At 47.3% G+C, this 16,988-nt stretch overlaps 1 protein-coding gene across 9 annotated transcripts in view; it reads left to right on the top strand.

The window, feature by feature from the left end:
• Positions 1 to 16,988, top strand: part of KAT7 (lysine acetyltransferase 7) — a 707,790-nt gene that overhangs the window by 360,352 nt on the left and 330,450 nt on the right. The gene's annotated exons all lie outside the window — the stretch shown is intronic.

Genomic DNA, 16,988 nt, shown 5'->3' with positions numbered 1-16,988 from the left:
AAGGTGTCATGATAGGGGGGTTGTAGGAAGCTGGCTCTGTATATGCCATGCCAAAGTGAGTTATAGTGTGCACAGAGTCCAGTGGAACCCCAAAGGTAGGCAGAGATAAAAGTAGATAGCACTTTACTCGCTATTTGTGGTAGTGTGGTCGAGCAGTAAGGCTTTATCAGAGGGTAGTGTTAAGCATTTGTTGTACACACTAAATCAGCAAAGTATATCACGCACTCAGACTGAACTTCAGACCAATTGGTTTTGTATAAAAATATTCTTTCAGTCATTTTATTTTCTAGAACCAAGCAAGCCTGGCAAAGGTAAGCAATACATGCTTTACAGTAGTAATGCAGTTTAACAGTTTGAATTTCAATTGTATATGCACTCTGGCTTGGTTACAGTAGAGCTACTAGTAATGCAATGCTTTGGAATACTGTACATATACTTTGTATTGGCATTTTAGTAAAATGTCCAGTAGATTACTTTTTTTACTGCATTAGGACATTTCCTGTAAACAGGTAAGTAAAAGCGTTTCAGTTATTTAGTTACAGTTTTAAAGGGTTTCATAAATATTCCAACTCCACACTTAGAAACTTTTCACATAAAAAACAGTCAATGTTATCCTATGGAGGAAAATAGGGTTATCGGTTCAAAGGTAAGTATTCGATTGTGGGAGTTGGTATTCTGGGGTTAGACTCAGGGATCCCCCAGGGTCAAGGATGCCCTCTTGCTACAACCTCAGCGGCACTAAGGTGGCCGGGTGCAGAGTGCTGAGGCCCAATGTTATCCAATGGGGTATAGGGCGCCTCCGGTTGGTGGCTGCTGACGAGCAGGCCACAGGGTTGTGGGTGCAAAGCTCCTAGACCTAAGCTCAGGGCAAATGGGGGTTTATGCCAGCACAAAAGGTGCACCCTCAGAAGCACTGTCATATAGATGCTGCTTTTCTATATACTGTGTTAAGTTAGCATGAGTTTATTAAGTGTTTAAACGGCATATTTTCCTTCGGCTTTAGTTTGCACACAACGCATAATTGTTATTGTAGCTTTCAACCTAGACGAAAGATGTGATTTATTTGAGAATAATATGTTATTACTCTGATATCAGTAGCGCTTGGTACACTGTCTGAACAGTGAGTGCTGAACCCTCTAAGAATAACTTAACACAAGGTTGCTGGAAGGCCTGAACCTCGCACCACTAGACATAACACAAATACAGTTGCTGCCAACATTGGGCTCTAAGTGGGTTTAAGATAGAGTTACTGAGAATGCAAAAACACGCTTGATGATGCTTTGCATGCAGAGAGCTGGTAGCAGATGATGTGATCCTCTCCTCCTGACATTTAGAGGTATGGGCCCGCCCTGCTAAAACCCAAATGAGACCTTCTTAGATATAATATAGTATGCTAAATAGGGAGTGCGAGAAATAGGTGTTATAAATTTCTATTGATTTTTGCACTGTAATATGCTATCACCGTTTGCTTATTATGGACTAGTAACTATGCTGATAACTCTTATTCTTATTATATGTCTTCTTGTATTATAGAAGATACTGCGTTTGAGAACCTTGCATTGAATAATAAATATTTCAAATGTGCACGTGTCCTCTTTTACTCCACGTTCTGGTTTTAAATGATTATAGAGCGAAAGAGTGTTCATGTGTTCCACGATACCTGAGGTAACATAAGTTCATGTTCTGGTTTGTCTAAGTCATTGGGACTTTGTTATGACCAATGAGACACTGTAGCTAGCTCGGTAAGGGGATTTTGGATACTGAGGTGAGTTTTGGGTCACCCTAATTCACTGAGGTTCCTGATCTCTATGCACAGTTCTGTAAGAGAACGGAATCCCTGCTACATGGCGCCCGTACGTTGGTGGTCTTATATCATGACACTCGAGTAGTATATCATTCAATCCTTGACCCCTTCATTCCCGTTTCCGGAAAACGGTGGTGTCGGAAAAAACCTACCTATTTTTGAAATAGGACTTTTTCAAGCTTGATTCTATCTAAAATAGTTTCCTTGAATTACTACCCAGTTGTGCTACAAAGTATTCTTTGTTTTTTCATGTTCCTGTGCTGTCATGGCACAAGCCGTGGACATTCCGCAACATAGTCGCATTGCGGTGCGTGATCATTTGCGGGCTTATAAAGTTCCTTTAGAAGGCTTGGCTGTGATAATGGTGTTTAGTGCGGAACATGCTTATCCATACAAATTGTTTTATTCATGGGTGACGTTTCCGCCAGTGGACGCTAATTCTGGAGTGTTCCACACATACACTGCCACTGCTGTGCCTAATGTGTATACTCCGTACAGAGCGCAGGAAGTACCTATTGATGTTTGGCAGCATGGAGTTTGGTTTGGTGGCGCCCTACCCCATTCTTTAACCGCTCCGAGGTTAGGTCCTTTGTCCATTCCAGGCGCAAATTGGCCTGTTTTGGCTGGATTTACTCCTCACCCTCTGCACGGCAATTGTACCCTGGCGGAACTTCGGCGACTTCATGTTGTCACTATTGCCATGATTAGAGTGCTAGTGCACTACACAAGCCGTAATCTTCAAGGTAGAGCCCCGGGAGGTGCGGCGCTTCCGGCAGGGCAGACTGGTTTGAAAATCAGTCCTGTGATGGTCAATTCCGTAATGGGCAAGAAGCCCCTGGATAAGGATGATTTTCCTTTCTGGCTTGCCGAGAAATTTGACCAGCTGGAAGCAGTGTTTCCGAATACGACTCCAGGTGAAAAACACTGGATTCTTACGCTTAGTTTGCCGAAAGATTTGGCCCCTGAGCTCGTTGACTGTGAGACATGGGGAAAGACTTTTGCAGCAGTCTATTCGAGATGCTTTGGCACCCAGTCTATGTCCAATCTGTCTACGGTCCTTAAACGTGTTCAAGATGATCACGGACCGGAGTCTGCGGTTGAGTTGGGTATGCGCCTGTGTGGCACCTTTGATGTAGTTTGCGATCTGATCCTTGCAAATGTCAAAGGGGATGCAGTGAACTTTCAGGTAGCTAACGCGTTAAAGGCGATTCCCGATCCCGAGAAACCTCGGCAGTTAGCGAAGATAATTGTGGCGGCTTATAAAACGGTTGTCCGCAATGCCAAGGGTCTTAAGCCTTTTTCTGATAAAGAGAAAAAGCAGCCCCAGGGACAGTCTTCGGTAACGGCGGTTCAGCCCAATTCCAATAAAAAACAAAATTGGCCTAAAAAACAGAAACAGGGTAAGCAACAACAACAGGCTCAGACATCTCGCCCTGCGTCTCCATTGCCTGCGCAGTCGGAACGTGTTTATGATTTGCACGATCGCGCGATGATTAAATCTCCTGATCGGTTTCAGGCTTCTGACCAACGCTCTCCTCGTTCCTTTTAGGACTCATCGGCTCCGTCAACCGGTGGTGGAGGGGGCGGCAGGAGCCGGGGTGGCCAGCAAGGACAAGCAGGAGGGCTCTACGCCTAAGAGACCGCAGTTTGCCAAGAAGAAAGTCGCAGCCTTAACGGCACATCGATATGCCCCAGATTGTGAGAACGCGGCTTCGGAATCTGACGTGGGCTCTGACCTTGCTGGACAGCGCGGCGGAGATTACCATAGTGAGAGAGGCCCTCCGTCCACTACCGAAGGTGACAGCGACTGACACTTATGTTGTGATTGAAACAGCTGATACGAGAGTTGCTCCACCTGATAGACTTTTTGAAATTGTTCTGTTGATTGAAGGTGACATACAGCGTACCATTAGAGGGGTATTTTGGGAAAATCTTTCATCTACGTATGACATTTTGCTTTCGGAGGCTGACTGGCCCCCACCTTTTGTTCTTGCAGCTGCGCGAGGGGAGGAGGTGATCCTCCCCAGTTTTGCGAACACTGTTTCGAGAGTGGAAGCGCTGCACTTTGCAGAAGAGTGGGCTCTGGCGCTTGCACCGGCTGTGTACCGCAATCAATGTGGCTGGGATAAATTGTCCCCAAGCCACGAGATTCCTTTACAGTCTCAGCCGCAGCCTCAACCTCAATATCCCATCCGACGTGAAGCCAAAGCTTCAGTCGCGGCTATCCTTGAACAATTGGAATATCATGGTTTGATTGAAACATGTGTGTCACCGATGAATAACCCCCTTTTTACTGTGAACAAGCCGGACGGCTCATATCGTTTGGTTTTGGATTACAGGCATTTAAACTCGCATTGCCGTAACTGTGCAGTACAGAATACTCACGGCTCTGCCCTTGTGAATAGTCTTGTGCGTAAGCGGTTCAAAACCACGCTTGACATTTCCAATGGTTTTTATGCCCATAGATTGGACGGTCTAAGTTCCCAATGGACCTCCTTCACATGCGACGGTGTGCAAAAAATGTTTCGGCGTCTCCCAATGGGCTATAAGAATAGTCCTGGAGTTTTTTCCGCCCGCATATTCTCTCTGTTAGAGAGAATCGACCCGGATGCTTGTTCGTATGTGGATGACATATATCTCACAGACGAACTTTGGGAGCATCTGTGTCGAGTGAACAGTATTATTTGTAACTTTGCGGACATGGGTTACAAGTTTAACTTTGCAAAATCGCACATTGCAGAGTTCACAGTGTTGCTTCTAGGCTATGAACTAAACAATGAAGGAAAAGGATTGGCTCCTCACTTCCTGGAGAAATGCGCACAGTTGCGTGCTCCGACAACACAGAAAAAATTAGTCTTTACTGGGCTTCTTGAATTTCGGGAGGTCATGCATTCCGGAATATGCCCAGCGTATCAAGCCTTTGTATGCTTTGATACAACCATCTTTTTCCAAATCATGCTGGCTGCCTGAGCATTCAGCTATTCTGCAGTCTTTGCAAGCTGATTTGCTCGCCTCTGAATATTTACAGACTCGTGATAACCAGACCAACCTGGTGATAAGAATTGTCCCTGGGACGGTAGGTTTCACGTACCTAACTTTTAATGAAGGAGATACAGTACCTATCGCTTACAAGTCACACTTGTACACTTTGGCTGAAATGCGTTTTTCCACTGTGGAGAAAGTTTTAACGGCTGTGCAGATGGCAATTCTCAAGGAACGTGCCCTGTCACAGGGAAAACGCATGTTGGTTGTTACCCCGTGTCCTGCCTTGGAGGCAGTTACGAAAGCCAGTGTACCAAATTCCAAGGCTTTGCAGCCTCGGTGGATACAATGGGCTGCATGGTAGATCTAAACGGTGGATTTATGCGGTTTACAATGAAATTTGGAAATTTTCGCAAATTGAGGCTGCTAAGCGCCTAAGGGCTATTGACCAAGCAAATTTGGAAAAAGTGCTTGCAGTTGTCGATAACAGTATTAACATGCTTTCTTCCCGAATTTACACGTTAAATAATATTGTTTCTTCTGTAGTTGACATTGTGAATGATGAGGTGTCTGTACTATACCATGGTCAAAATCAATTGCGTTCTGTAATGCAGTTTGCATGGACACTACAGACTCTTAAGGCGGGCCGTGTGCCCTGGAGTTACATGAACGTGTCCTCCCACTTTGCCCCATTTAATTTGACTGACAAACAGCTCATGCTTTCAATGAGGGATGCATCATTTTCTATGTTACATATTAAAAAGTTAGAATCTTTACCCTTTTCTGTAGCTGAAGCCGCTGCTGCAACATGGCTAATCCATGGATTAATTACATTACCATTTGCTTTGTACACATTCACTAATTGTATGCAGTATATTGCAATAGGGCGATATGAACCACTAGGCAGCGCATTCCTCCATGAGGCATGGTCTCTACCATACACATACAGATGTCTAAAGGATGGAAAGGAAGTGAATCTTAATGGTGAAGAATGCACACAATCGCCTGACCGTTCATTAATATGCAGACACATCCAGTTACACGGTTCTTGTAATCAGGACCGGCCTAATTTAGCCTGTGTTTTGAAAGGCACACCAGTACCAGCGATTGTTCCCACATATACATTATTGACAAATGGTAGTTATTTGCTTTTGAATAACGAAGAATGTTGTGGTTTAATGGCCGGTTTCGCTTATGTGGTTACTGTATCAGAACGTGTGGTGTGTTGCAAAAATGTACTATATCCTCCCACACATGGGAATTCAGATGTTTCCATCTGGCCGCACATCCCAACCTTGAAAGCGGAGTTCAATGGTATGAGTAGAATAAGAGCCCTTTTGTCTCAAAACGAAGTGGCCCTGAGCTCGGCCCGTGAAACTTATGTCCTTCACATAGCTAACACACGCACCGAGGTGCAGGCACTTTTAAATACTGACTTGCCGTTTCATTTCTGCGAATTAGTTCATCAAATCTTTAATGCCTCCTCCACGTCTGGCTTAGCTCATTTTTTAAAATTAGTTAGCAGTGGTCTTGTGACTACCTTTGAAAAAACTTTTGGTGTCATCCCTGCGTTCTTCCATTCTATATTTTCAAGTTTGTTTGGCGGATTCCCTGTTTTGCTGGCTTTGGCTGCAGGCATTTTGATATTATTTTGCTTCCTGCCCGTCCTGCGCAAGAAGCCGCTCAGCTCCTTCTGACACTGTTTCGTAACCGGATGCTTGATTACTATGGCACCCTGCCGCTTGCGACTTTAAGCACGGCATTTGGATTATCGTTTCAATTTTCCTATTTCACATGTGTCCAGCCTGTGTTTCATTGCCTGAGCTTAGATTTCAACTGGGCCATTGATTTGTGTCTCTGCTTGCCGATATCTCCTGACGTCGATTTTAATCACCTGATGGGCCCCGTAGTTGCTCACGAGTTGGTTTGTTCTGGCGAAAGGATTATGGCCTTGGCAGCGATGCATGGACTAATGGGTCAGTGGGACATACCTGCAGCAGCGCATGAGTTTCTTGCACATAGCGTTCTTGAGAACCCACCGAGTTGTCCTCTGATGTTGCTAGAGGATCTGGTGCTGGAAGAGCACGTATGTTCTTTCCAATTGCTTAATTGGATGGCTGAACTGTTTTCGGATGATGACAGTGATTTCATGTTGGAAGCTGTTGCTGCCTATTTTGCATATTCTGTCTAATCATGAGATTCATCAATTATGGCACATGACTTTTTAGTATTTTTGAAAGGTGCCTTTTTCTTACGAACATTTGACTTTATATGATCTAGGCCTATAATTTTATACTTGGCCTCGAGTTGAAGACTTTTAATTACATTTTGTTTGGCCACTATAGGCATTGGTACATATTTTTATATAATTTGTATATATACATTTACTTACATTTAGCTTGGCTCAATATTGTTGAACTCTGCTTTCATGCTATGCCTCTATTCTAGTATTGGCTTGTTTTTTTTTGACCGTCCTCGGATCATTGGGGGGGGGGGGGGGTCATATAGATGCTGCTTTTCTATATACTATGTTAAGTTAGCATGAGTTTATTAAGTGTTTAAACATCTTTTCCTTCGGCTTTAGTTTGCACACAACGCATAATTGTTATTGTAGCTTTCAACCTAGACAAAAGATGTGATTTATTTGAGAATAATATGTTATTACTCTGATATCAGTAGCGCTTGGTACACTGTCTGAACAGTGAGTGCTGAACCCTCTAAGAATAACTTAACACAAGGTTGCTGGAAGGCCTGATCCTCGCACCACTAGACATAACACAAATACAGGTGTCAACATTGGGCTCTAAGCGGGTTTAAGATAGTTACTGAGAATGCAAAAACACACTTGATGATGCTTCGCATGCAGAGAGCTGATAGCAGATGATGTGATCCTCTCCTCCTGACATTTAGAGGTATGGGCCCGCCCTGCTAAAACCCAAATGAGACCTTCTTAGATATAATATAGTATGCTAAATAGGGAGTGCAAGAAATAGGTGTTATACATTTCTATTGATTTTTGCACTGTAATATGCTATCACCGTTTGCTTATTATGGACTAGTAACTATGCTGATAACTCTGATTCTTATAATATGTCTTCTTGTATTATATAAGATACTGCGTTTGAGAACCTTGCATTGAATAATAAATATTTTAAATGTGCACGTGTCCTCTTTTACTCCACGTTCTGGTTTGAAATGATTATAGAGGGAAAGAGTGTTCATGTGTTCCACGATACCTGAGGTAACCGAAGTTCATGTTCTTGTTTGTCTAAGTCATTGGGAGTTTATGACCAATGAGACACTGTAGCTAGCTCGGTAAGGGGATTTTGGATACTGAGGTGAGTTTTGGGTCACCCTAATTCACTAAGGTTCCTGATCTCTATGCACAGTTCTGTAAGAGAACGGAATCCCTGCTACAGCACTGTGGCAGCCGGGTGCAGAGTGATGTTTTGGCGTTGGGCGCCCTGTAGCTTTCAGTGGGGTTTTTACGGTTTGCAAACACACTGCAGGCACAGGTACGAAAGTCTTCTGGGTGCGACCACCACTTGGAGAGGTAAGTTGGGATGCTGGGGGTTGGTTAGTCACCGTCGGTTGGGCCACCCAAGGCCGTGGGGCATCGGGTGCAGGAGTTCGATTTAGGGTCGGGTCTTCTTACCAGCTCCTGGTCGGGGTTGGGGGGACCTTCCGGATTTGGGCTGCAGGCGTTGGCTGGAGGCTTGAAGCAGGTCAGGGATCACTGAATCTCTGGTCTGGATCGCTGGGGAGACCTCCTCGTGGTGTTGGGCCACTCGGGCTGTGGGTGTCTGGTGCAGAGTAGTGCAGACTTGCAGATCTCGCCGGAGCTGGAGTCTGTGGGGTGAACAAATCCGGTGTTCACAGGAGATAGTCTTTGGTTTGGAAGACCAGGCAGGTCCTCAGAGTTCTTGAGGTTGCTGGCTGCAGGACACATCAAAGTTGCACTTCTGCAGGTTCGAGGTGGGGACAGGCCTGTAGGGCTGGGGCCAAGTCAGTAGGCGTCCTCCTCTTGTTTGCTTCAGCATGGCTGTGCCGTCCGTCTTTTCTTGTAGTCTGTTCTTGTCTGAGTAAGTAAGGTTCAGGGGTGCCCCTAAATCTTAGATTTAGAGGCATTACAGATAGGTAAAAGGTTGGGACCAATGGGTCCTTCCTTGGGGTGGGTACACCCCCTATTATGCCACCCTCCAGTGGGAGGGGGGGCATATGCCTCACCCTAGTGGCTGGGTCTCCCCATCTGCAACAGGGCGGGGACAGAGTTGTGCTTCACCTCGCCTCCCCCACCTGAGGGGTGGAGTTTGCAGAGAAGGCCACACCTCCTACTCACTTTTTTTCCCACCGGTTCTCCCGCCCAAAGTGGTGATCAGATCCTGTGGAAACCAGTTGCTGAAAGCAGCAAGTGGCGTAGGGAAGTTCACAAAGGCGGCAATCCTTTGAAGCTTCCCATTTGTGGACCCTTCCCATCCTGGGGGAGGAGGCTTAGTACCTCGACCCAGGATGTGCATTGTTTCAGGCCCCAGAGAACAACAGGCTCTCGACCTAGGGGTCCAGAAACATGACTGCTGGTGGCAGCTGAAAGCAGCCACTCAGCCTTGACACTAGTGGAAGGTCGTTTTTCAGGGGGCATCTCTAAGATGCCCTCTGTGTACATGTTTCCTTAAATCCCACACTGGCATCAGTGTGGGTTTAATGTGCTGAGAAATGTGATACCAAACTTCTCAGTTTTCAGTGTAGCCACTATGGTGTTGGGGAGTTAGTAATGACTCCCAGCAGCATATACTCTTAATGAGCACTACACGTACAATGTCTAAGAATGGACTTAGACAATGTAGGGGTACAGGGCTCATACACCTGTACCCTCACAACTGGTATATTACACCCAGCTAGAGGGGTGACTCATCTATGCCAGGGTTGTAGGCATGGCACACAGGGACGTGTACCATGTCAACTCTTCACTTTCTTCTGCACCAAGACACGCAGCCTGCAAAGGCAGTGTGCAAGTGTAAAGGTACAGGACCTCCAAGGTTGGCACAATAAGTGCTGCAGCCCTTAGAGGCCTTCCCTGGTCACAGTGCCCTGGATCCCCATGGTACCATTTACAAGGGGCTGACCTGTGGCCAGAGATGCCAATTGGGGTTTATCTTCAATGCAGTTTTAGGGAAAGAACAAATGTGAGAAGGTGGCCTGATATGCAGTGCTCACTATTCTAGTGAACACTATGTATCAGTCCAGCAACCCTTATTGATGATTGGTTGTAAGTCAACCTTATAGACCAGCTATCCTAGTAGCGTGGATACGAGCAGTCTAAGGCTAAAGACTCGAGAGGGCGTGTTAAGCCAGCTGTTTACCACACATATACCCCTTGAATACCAAGTGAAAGGATACCACACAAGTGTTATGAAAATAAACAGTTATTTATTAAGAATCACAACAGCCCTGTACTCTTTATGAGGACAGGTTACTAAGCACAAACCAAAACTCTTACAAAAATACTTAAGTTAGCACAGTATATACAAATGCCCGAGGGGCACGGAAAACCATATACTCAGAAAGTGGAATGCGAAATTACTAGCAGGTAAGTACAGTACTAATAGGCTTTGGAATCGCTAGGACTTGACTATAGAATCGTTAGATTACTTCTAGGAGACCCAGGGGACTCGGGTGCAGAGTGTGCACTCTCACGCGAGATGCGGGACAAAGTCTATGGTGGCTAGAAATTGCAAAGTTAGTGTTCTCGGGCGAACCCGACCTGGTAGGAGGAAAACGAAAGTGGATTCTGACCCTTGGATAGTTAGGCTATGCTGGGGCACCGAAATGCCGAAGTTACCTAGCCCAGGGGCTGCAGCTGCATAGGACTCAAAAGACGTCGGGAATCCTCGTAGACGGACCAGGAGCCTGGAAGAAAGAAGTTGCTGGCAGGCGACCAGTGAAGAAAGTTCGGTGGATCCAAGCCTGGATCGATGGAAGATGACACCTGAAAGCAGAGGGGACCAAGTTCGAGACTACTAGCCAGTAGTCAGTGGGCACCAGGAGGGCACCGGATGGTAGCCACCTCGACAAGGTGAGTGGGTGACGCTGTGCTCGAAGATCTCACGGACCAGGAGGCGTTGTCGGCGTCCAGGAAGGAGGAGCGAGCTGTCCCACGAAGATTGAAGCTGTCGGCGTCGCTGGACCCAGGATTGGGCAACAAAGCCTTGGCAAATTCAAGCCCACGCGGTGGACCTAAAATGGCGTCTGGAGTGGACCAGGAGGGTCCGGGGTGCCTCTCTTGAAGAAGGAAGCAAGGGCCAGTCCGGAGCAACCAGACCAGCAGCAGTGATGTCGTCGGGCGTCGTGAAGAAGGCCACAAGCCAGCCGGCTAGTAGCCACACAGCGCGGTGAGCACGCAAAAGCAGAAGGGCCCCGCGCAGATCGTGGAGATGCTGGAGGGCTGATCTTCGGTGCTGGAGCTGCTCAGGGTTGCGGCTTCTCGGACCCCAAAGCACTCACCAGTGGAAGACTCGGTGGGCTTGTTACAAAGAAGTCGTGCAGTCTTGGCGATCGTCGGTCCCTCGAGGTCTCGTCGCACTCACGGTTCTCAGCTTTGCTGTAGAGGTGAGTAGAGGTCAGAGGTGCCAGGGAAGCCGGGTCTCGTCGAGCTGGGTCGTCGGATTCGTGATGAAGGACTTGCAGCAGACCGCAGTGTTCTTAGGATGGTGCCCGCTTGATGCAGGGTGACTACTCCTTAGCCACAAGGGAGAATCTTGAAGAAATCTTGATGTCCTTTCGTAGAAAGTCGTGTCTTGATTCCAAAGATGATCTAATTTGAACAGGGGGCCCGCTCCCATCTTTATACTAAAAAAGGGGGCTGACCCGGTGACTAGGTCCTGCCTATGGGTGGGACTAGGAGGGGGGGTGGTTACACCCCTCTGCCATGCCGGACTTTCCCCAGACCAGGGGCTGGTGTGCCCCTGGAACTGGTTCGGACCGGCCTATGCGTAGTGAGCACCGGGGTGCCACTCAGCAGTCACCTTCCTGAAAAGCCCTGCCTACCCAGGATACACAAAACCATGTCTGGGACGGTGCTAGCACCGCCCCGGACAGGAAACCCTTTGTCCAAGCCTCCCTCGCTGGAAGGACTCCCAGCAGCAGGAGGTCAGACTCGTGTCTGTGGTGGCAGCATCCATTTTGTGGAGCTGAGGCTTCGTTTAACTTTAACCGGGGTTCACAGTTACATACATGTCGTGTCCCTCTAGAAGGGTGGAATGCTAACCCCGTCGCCAGAATTGGCGAGGGGTTAGTATTCCAATTCGTATGACACCTTACTCGACATGTTTTGATAAAGCAATACCAAAGTTAGCATTTAACCGCGAGGATTATAATGCACTTAAGAGTATATGGTATGCGATATCATGGAACAGCTATTAGGACTTGGTTCCGCAAGCTGCAGACAGGCTCAGCTCATGCCAGAGCACCATCTCACACGATTCCAAGCACTCTGCCTTCAGGATTGTCAAGGCCTGCCATAGGAGTGACTGATAGGAATCTGTGTGTCCACTTTAGGGTTAGGTATAGGTATACTACACCTACAGCAAAGGGTGATTACACGACTTTGCCCCAGCTGTCATGCAGCCAGTTGTGTCAAATTTAGGAGGCCAGCCAGGGGTGGCATAATACATGCTGCAGCCCCTGGCAGCCCTGGGTACACCTATGCCCTGAGTTACAGGGTCTGATAAGGTGGCCCAGTACCAATTGGAAATGTACCTAGGGTTCATGGAATCCATTTTAAAGAGAGAGCAGTAGGCCTGGGGTCCTGATTGGCAGGGTCCCAGGTCGACTATGTCCAAAACCAGCTAAAACACAGGGCAAAAAGTTGGGGGCAACCATAGTCAGGAGGTACCTTCCTACACAAAGGTCCTGGGTACCTGGTTAACAGGAGCCCAGGGCGCACTCAGTCAAAGTACATCAGCAGTTCAGCAAAAAGTAGGGGCAACCATGCAGAAAGAGGGGATTTTGGCACAGGGCTGTAGCCACCTCAAGAGGGGGATCCATTGGTCTCAACCTTTTCTTAACTGTAACTCCCCTAATTCTAGTATTTAGGGGCACCCCTGAACCTTGCCTCATCAGACAATAAACAACCAAGACAAAAAAAAGGACCGAACAGCTGTGCCGTAGCTAAGAGGAGGACGCCCAGTGACTTGGCCCCCATCCCTACGAGCCTGTCCCGACCTCGAACCTGCAGAAGCGAACTCCAGTGTGTCCTGCAGCTAGCTACCTCAAGAACCCAGAGGACCTGCCCTGCCTTCCACAGAAAATACTTTGTCGCTCGTGAACACCGGATTTATTCACCCACAGACTCTGGCTCCGGCCAAATTTGCGAGTCTGCACCACTCTACGCCCATCGCCAGAGTACGAGTGCCCCAACACCACGAGGCGGTCTCCCCGGCGATCCCGACCCGAGATCAGGTTATCTCTGACCTGCCTTGAATCTCCCAGCAAACCCTGAAGACTCTTTCTGGAGACTCCCCGACCGCAACCGGAACTGGTAACAGAAACCTGCCGCCTAAAGATACAGCGGCACCCGAAGCCCCACGACCGTGGGTGGCCCAACCGACTGTGTCCCAGCATCCCCAGGTATCCTAACTTACCTCTCCAACCGGTGGTCAACTCCAGAAGATCTTCGTCCCAGAGTCTGCAGTTTTTCTTAAACCGTAGAATCCCCTTTACAATCAACAGGGCACCAGACGCCAAAACAGCACCCTGCACCCAGCCGCCCCTGTGCTGCTGCGGGTGTATTGTGAGTGCTAACACAGATCCCCCTGTGCCCTGAGCTAAACCCCAGGAGCTTTGCACCCACAACCTTGTGGCCTGCTCGTAAGCAGCCACCAACCGCAGGATAACATTGGGCCTCCGCACTCTGCAACCGGCTGCCCTCGTGCCGGTGAGGGTGTAATGAGTGCATTCTTGACCCTGGGGGAACCCTTGTTCTAACCCCAGAATCTCAACCCCAAAGACTGAGTACCTACTTGGTAACCGATAATATAATTTCTCTCCGTAGGAATCCATTGACTGTTTTTCTATGAAAAATGTTCTGTGGGGAGTTGATTTGTATGGAAACCTGAAAAATCTTAATTGTGCAAAACTGATTTTACTTACCTTTTCTCTAGGAAATGTCCCAGTGTGATAACTAGGCATATCCCACTGAGTGGAAAAAGTTATCTAAAAAGTATTCTGTACAGTAATTTCAATGCCTTGACTTACCTGTATTTCAAACAACTACATTTGAACTTGCATTCACTTGTAAACACTGCATAATATTTTGCAAAGTATTTATTTCACTTACCTGTGCCAGGCTTGGCTTGGTTCTAGAAATAAATAAGTTAATATTTTTATAGAAAGAAAATTGGTCTGAGTACAGTCTTTGAGGGTGTGACATCATTTGCTGATTGTGTGTACAACAAATGCTTAACACTTACCTCTGATAAAGCCTTACTGCTCGCCCACACTACAACAAATAGAGAGTATGGTGCTATTTTCTTTTAACTCTGCCTACCTTTGGGGTTCCACTGGACTCTGTGCGCACTATACCTCATTTTGGTATGGTATATACAGAGCCAGCTTCCTACACCATGCTGTAAAGTTGCTGGCATGACTGGTATGAGAGGACCAGCAGTCTGCCCCTATAGCCACAATAAGATCAAGGGATGGCACGTTGTCCACACAGTTGGATATTAACAGAGTCTTCCGGGATTACTACAGCAAGTTTGACTCAGAACCTGGCAGCAGCGCAGAGCCGTATCTTGTGTGATTTCTTTGACGCACCACATCTGCCGCGCTTGAATGCACTGCAGATAGCTGAATTAGAAGTCCCTCTGCACGTAGATGTGGTGCGCATTGCAGTGTCCCAAATTGCTTGTTGTAAGACCCCTTGCTCTGATGGTCTACCCATCGAGTATTATGCCACATTCTCCACACAATTTAATTAAACAACAGGGGGTGGTGATGGACAGAGTTTCTGAATTAAGCAGAATACTCTCACCCAGTCAAGAGATCAGGGCTTAATCCAACACCGTTTTTTTAGCTCACTGCACCATCCCAGCTCAGAACCTGGCTATATGCAAATTAGTCTGTCCCTGGCCCAGTGTATCATGGGAACAGGGCAAACCAAACTACCAAGCCAATTCTTTCACTGGGAAGGAAACAAGCTACCGGGGACCGGTTTCTGTCATTTCAGCCGTCTTCGGCCCGGCTTGCTTGAATCCTGATGGTGCAATGAGCTACGGACTCACGTCTGAGTATACCCTTCCACGCTTATGGTGGACAAATAATTAAACAACAGGGGGTGGTGATGGAAAGAGTTTCTGAATTAAGCAGAATACTCTCACTCAGTCAAGAGATCAGGGCTTAATCCAACACCGTTTTTTAGCTCACTGCACCATCCCAGCTCAGGTTTGCCCTGTTTCCTTCCTAGTGAAAGAATTGGCTTGGTAGTTTGGTTTGCCCTGTTCCCATGATGCACTGGGCCAGGGACAGACTAATTTGCATATAGCCAGGTTCTGAGCTGGGATGGTGCAGTGAGCTAAAAAACGGTGTTGGATTAAGCCCTGTTATCCAGTATTGGGGTATCTTTCATAGATTCACATGCCTGAATCATTCCCCGTCGTCGAGGCGGGAAATGATTCAGGCATGTGAATCTATGAAAGACACCAATACTGGATAACTGCTGTTACAGGTAAGTAACGCATTTCTTATCCAGTATTTGGGTGTCTTTCATAGATTCACATGCCTGAATCATTCCCCGCCTCGACGACGGGGAATGATTCAGGCATGTGAATCTATGAAAGATACCAATACTGGATAACTGAAGTTACAGGTAAGTAACTTGTTTTCATCTCTTGACTGGGTGAGAGTATTCTGCTTAATTCAGAAACTCTGTCCATCACCACCCCCTGTTGTTTAATTACATTCTCCACACAGCGCCTCCTGGACGTCTTTAACGACACCAGGGAGTGTGGTTGCTTACCTGATCTAATCAGTAAGGTTCTCATAGTGGGCCTATCCAAACCATAGATCCCCATGACGTCCGCTCATACCGTCCATTACCCCTCCTTTACCCCTCCTTAATTTAGACTGCAAGAAACTAGGTAAAATACTGGCCAACTGCCTTCTCCCTCTTGTACAATCACTGATCCATCCCGATCAATCTGGGTTCATCCCGGGCTGTAGTACTTTTTAATATATTCGTCTTCTCCTACGCCTCCTGCTTAACACCCCGTCGAATGCTCATTGTCAAGTGCAAGTGTTGTTGGATATCAAGAAAGCATTCAACACTCTGGCCAGGGAATATTTATTCTCAGCCCTCACTAATCTGGATTTACTAGGTTGGGTGTGCACTCTTCATGCCGATACGGAAGTGCGTGTTGAAACTAGACCGGTGATCTCTATTAAGTTCCGTATCTGCAGGGCCACGAGACAAGGCTGCCTCCTGTCTCCCCTCATCTTTGCCCTTGCCATGGAACCGCTGGGCTGCCGATCTTCTTATGGGATGTGGAATCGTACCTTCCTGACCTAATGCAGATTCTGGAGAACTTCGGTTCACTCTCCGGTTTATGTGTACACTGGTCCAAGTCTGGTGTGTTCCCTCTGACGCACACATTGATTAATGACCTTCTGAAACATCTGGAGTCAATCTGGACATGGCCATCAGTTCCATACTTCGATCACTAACCTTCTGGCGTTCAATTCCGCTGTCCCAGGTTGCAATCTCCAAAATGCTCATACTTCCCTTACTTGTATTATTTCGCGGCTCTACCGCTCATGCTTCCCAGCACCCTCTTTCGCAACTTAAATGGACTGCTGCTGGAGTTAATTTGGAGCTCGGGCCGCTGTCGGGTGGCTCTATCAGCACTGCAGCATCCACTTGCGGAAGGCGAGCTGGGGTCGGCCAGCTTTTCGTTGTACTACGCGGCGGCAAAAGTATAGTGGCACATGGCTTGGATGGGTGCCCGACACGCCCTGAATCCACGCTTGTCCACACAGTTCTTTTGGCAACGGCTATTTACACTAAGTGTTCAGACTCCACTGTCCGTCCTATACTTGAATTCCGTCTAATGACGGTGGCCTGCACTTGCTGGCACCGCTAGCTCCACCCCAAAGGCCGCACTATACCATATTCTCCTTCCATTCACATCTGGGATTTGCTTTTATTGTG

Source organism: Lissotriton vulgaris, chromosome 5 (genome assembly GCF_964263255.1).
Source record: "Lissotriton vulgaris chromosome 5, aLisVul1.2, whole genome shotgun sequence".
NCBI classification, from domain to species: Eukaryota; Metazoa; Chordata; class Amphibia; order Caudata; family Salamandridae; genus Lissotriton; species Lissotriton vulgaris.
This window is presented reverse-complemented; position numbering and strand designations above follow the sequence as displayed.